General features: G+C 37.9%; 1 long non-coding RNA gene across 1 annotated transcript; it reads right to left on the bottom strand.

Annotated features, from left to right (window-relative positions):
- Positions 1–242: 242 nt before the first annotated feature.
- On the bottom strand, positions 243–3930 carry LOC122677928. The gene is made up of 3 exons (XR_006335956.1): positions 3757–3930; positions 3273–3437; positions 243–395 (listed from the first exon to the last, which is right to left on the bottom strand). It is a non-coding gene; the product is annotated as an uncharacterized LOC122677928 (long non-coding RNA).
- Between the last annotated feature and the right edge of the window lie 355 nt (positions 3931–4285).

Genomic DNA, 4285 nt, shown 5'->3' with positions numbered 1-4285 from the left:
ACTCAGTCTCTAATGTTGGATTATAATTTTTTCCTGTCATTCATAATATCAAAATAAACATTTATTTACTTTTTTTTGCCTTTCTTGATTTTTTTTTCCTAGAAAATATATTCCTTGCAGCTCAATAATTAAATCCAAGAGGAATGACATCTTTATGGGTCCCGGTACACACTTCCATATTGGTTTTCCAAAAATTTTATGCCAAATTTTAAAACCCTCACAGTGACTGAAGATTGTTTTGCCACAACTATTTTTATTAACAACTTGTCCCCTCAGAGCTCTTTCCTAAAACAGAGATCTTGTCCAAGAGAGGTGCTCTTTAAACATCTTTGCTGTACATATGCTTCTGAGGATCTGATGAAGGCTATGGATCTTTTCCTCATTAAAGTGAATTCCTAAAAAAAAATAAAAATAAAATAAAGTGAATTCCTTCAGCCAAGTGAAGTGATATGGGCATGCATCACCCCCCTCCTCACCGCTCCCCCCACACACAGAATTTCAGGCACTTGATGAGGGCCTCTGAAGATCATTCTATGGACTCTTGTGCAAGATGCCAATCTCCAGGGAAAGTACTTTTCAGAGATCTGAGCACCAAATTCTTTTGCTGTTGAGAAATTCAAGCAGATAAAATCTGCTTGGAATCACAGAATCACTGAGGACACTAGTTAGGGATTTATGTTGCTCTTTCCCTAACCATCATAATTATGGTGCTAAAATCTAGGGCCATGGAGAGTGATGAGAAGCAGAGTTTTCTAATCTTTGCCCCATTCCTGTCCCTGAACTTTGCTCCATTGCTTTGAATTTGTTGGCTAGAAACATGATCACTCTATAGTTGGCTACATAAACTTTATCTAGTCAAAAAATGAGCAAAACAGGAAGCTTAAATGGAGATTGGGTGTGAGAAACTTGGAGAAAAATAACAGACAAAGCATGTGGAACTAAGAGTGGTCTATTCTGAAGCATTGTACAATCTTACATGATAAAATGCATATTGAGGAACTGAAATTAGAACTCTCAGTAACCATGGGAACAGCACTGTTATGGCTCAATTGTTAGAAAAACAGTGCTGGGATTTCTGTGAAATGGAAATGATTGTTTAGATAATGATACATCTCCAGTGTGGAGACAGATACTGAAGTTCCAGCATAATTGGAAATTGTTGGCCAGAATATGAGGAATTTCTAAAATCCAGTTTTCCAAAATATCTCTCCATGAAATAAATACAATTAAGCTTTATAGGAAATCCCGGCATTTGGCATTTTGCAATGTGACATTGAAATTTTATGGCCGTAATTTCCTATATGTCCATAATTTTCCACATCCCTCCTCTCTTTGTGTTTTCTATATTTAGCAGTTTTTCAGTAGCTTGCTCCTGGAAAAATGTCATGTGAGATTTCTATTATTCTAGTCTCCAGATCCCAGAGTTAATTTTAGAAAGAGAATTTAGAAGTTAAGTGCAGAGTAATCTTAGAAGAGGAAATTTATCTACATATAAGGAAGTACTTACGTCTTACATCTGTGGTATCTTTGCCATGGAGAAACTTTATATTAATAAAATAATTAACATTTCATTTCAAATATGAGATGTTCTCTCAGGAACTAGGCTTCTTGCTTACAAATACAAACAATGCTGCCAACTTGCTTTTCTTGCTTTGAATGTTTGTTAAGTGTTACAGTGAAGCTCCAGAAGGTTAAATGATATCTCTAAGGTAATAAGATTGTAAGTGCCCACGTGGTGACTGGACTTTACTCCTCAATCTCCCTGTCTTTTTATGTCCAAACTTTGTGCTCTTCCTACTACTCCACGTGCTCATTACAATCTGTCTCTGCTAACTTTGCTACAAGTAAGGGCTGGTGTGTTGTTTCTCATTCCCTGCAAAATTGAGAATTCATATCGCTGATCCTAATGACTAGTATACCCTTCTTCTCAATCATCACAGTCTCCTGACTGGTTATGGCTCAGGTCCAATGCCACATCCTTGCATTAAATTTTCCTATTTCTACCCAGGTGGACCATGTCTCCTTCCTTGACATTTCCACAACATTTAATTTTACATTTTATATGCTCTTTTATAATCTTCCTTTTATTGTGTCCATGTTTAGTTTAGCTACTTGAAGGTTTTTTATATAGGATAAAAGTCCACATTACCCATTCATTGTAGGTGACCAGTTTTGTCAAATGATCACATTGTGTAGTTTTCTCTACGTCTTTAGGTGACCAGACAGAAGAGAAGATGAAAAGTTGTGGACATATAGATGAGAATTAAAAAGTGTAATGTTTTAGTCCTTTCCCTCCTTCTGAGGGAAGTTTCTATAGAATTAATAGTTTCTGTCCGACTCTGTGTGATCCCATAGATGGCAGCCCACCAGGCTCCCCTGTCCCTGGGATTCTCCAGGCAAGAACACTGGAGTGGGTTGCCATTTCCTTTTACAATATGTGAAAGTGAAAAGTGAAAGTGAAGTCACTCAGTCGTGTCTGACTCTTAGCGACCCCATGGACCGCAGCCTACCAGGCTCCTCCATCCATGGGATTTTCCAGGCAAGAGTACTGGAGTGGGGTGCCATAATAGTTTCTGTAGAATGGATGAAAGGTTGCCTGGAAATAAAGGAGACTCAAAAGTATTCCTTTTAGTGCTCAAAAAGGCATGAAACCTAAGCTGAATATTTTATAAAGTGGGCTTATTTTCAGTGGCTGTAAGATCTCAAAAAAGTGCAGCTCTATCAATATACATGACAACAGTGATAACCACAACTGTCCTAAACGCCAAACATTTAATTTTTCCAAAATAATTCCTAGACATGCTCACTGCCAGATATATTGCTTCTTTCAGTGTATTTGGAACATTGTTTTGTGGACTGATCTCACTTCTGGGAAACCCTATATTGAAAAACTTATTTGAGATAAGGCAATCATAGGCAACATGGATGTGTTTTCTCTGAATTATAGTTGATCACTGAACACCTTTTCTGAAAATTCTAGTAGTAAGAGATGGCTAAAAAGAATAATAATAGTAATCCTTATTATAAGGATTCAAATTTAGATAATAATCTTCTTGAAAACTAAAACAAACAAACAAACAAAAAACAAGAAAAACCCCCAATACAAAAAACAAGTACTCTAGCAGAAAAAGCACAAAACTCAAGCAATATGCACACATTAATGTTTATAATAATGGTACTATTAAGGCATTTAGAGTATGCATAATTTATAGCAAGTGTTATTCTTAATAGCAAATATTATCCTGGCAGACTAGAATCTTTGCATATGTTACCTTACATGGTGGTCCAGTTTAATCATATGAATTTATAAAAGTGGAGAACACGTCCAGATTGGATGGGAAGTGATGATGGACACATGGTCAAGGAAATGCTAGATTGCTGGCTTTGAAGATGGGAGAAGGGAGCCAGGAGCAAAGAATGCAAGCCATTCCTAGAAGCTGGAAAACAAAAGGAAAGAGATCCTTCCTCAGAGTCTCCAGAAAAGAAATGCCTCTAACACGTTGATTTTAGCCCAGTGAGAGCCGTGATGAATTTGTGATCCACAGAAATACAAGGTAACAAGCTTGTGTTGTTTCAAGCCACAACAACATGTTGTAATTTGTATGGCAGCAATAGAAAAGTCACCTGATAGCTGAGACAAACTTTCTCATGAACAGCTTATCCCTTTGGATGGGGAGAAAACAATGTAACCTTTTTAAGTACAAGTATCTCAACCCCTTCTGATTTAAAAACAGTTGTTATGTTGAGGTCACTTACTCTGTTTTGGGTAAATGATTGCTCACCCAGATTTCCTCTTCTTTACTCTGTTCTTCCCAAGGTGACTCTAGGCCAGTGGAGTAGAAGGGGGTTCATGTATCTTCTTGGGAATGGGGGACAGGTGGCTTCCCCAGAAGAAGCCTTTCATTACGGATCAGTCCCCACTAATCTTTGCTTGTTAGCCTCTGCTAAATGTGCTCATGTTGCTGCTGGCCATCCCAAACTTCGGGCATTCCTTAGGAGAATGGTGATTTGGGCGAAAGAAAAATCAGATTCAGAGAGAATCCTTTTCAGAGAGGAAAAAGAAGTAAAAATATAGTTTCTTCCCTTGCTGCCTACCCTAGACACTGCCATTGCCTCCAGTCATTGAGATCTCATCCTTAATCAGCCCTGGGCTCTGCTGACCAAGTGATCTTCTTAGCAGTTCTGCAACTTCTGGGGTCCACGTGAGAACCATTGTATCTTCTGTAAACTGTGCTCAATACATGGGAGGCTATAAACCATATTTCAGGCTCCTTTAACCAGTGTT

Source organism: Cervus elaphus, chromosome 3 (assembly GCF_910594005.1).
Source record: "Cervus elaphus chromosome 3, mCerEla1.1, whole genome shotgun sequence".
In the NCBI taxonomy this organism is placed as follows: domain Eukaryota; kingdom Metazoa; phylum Chordata; class Mammalia; order Artiodactyla; family Cervidae; genus Cervus; species Cervus elaphus.
The sequence above is the reverse complement of the archived record's forward strand: the minus strand, read 5'-3'. Positions and strand labels throughout refer to the sequence as shown.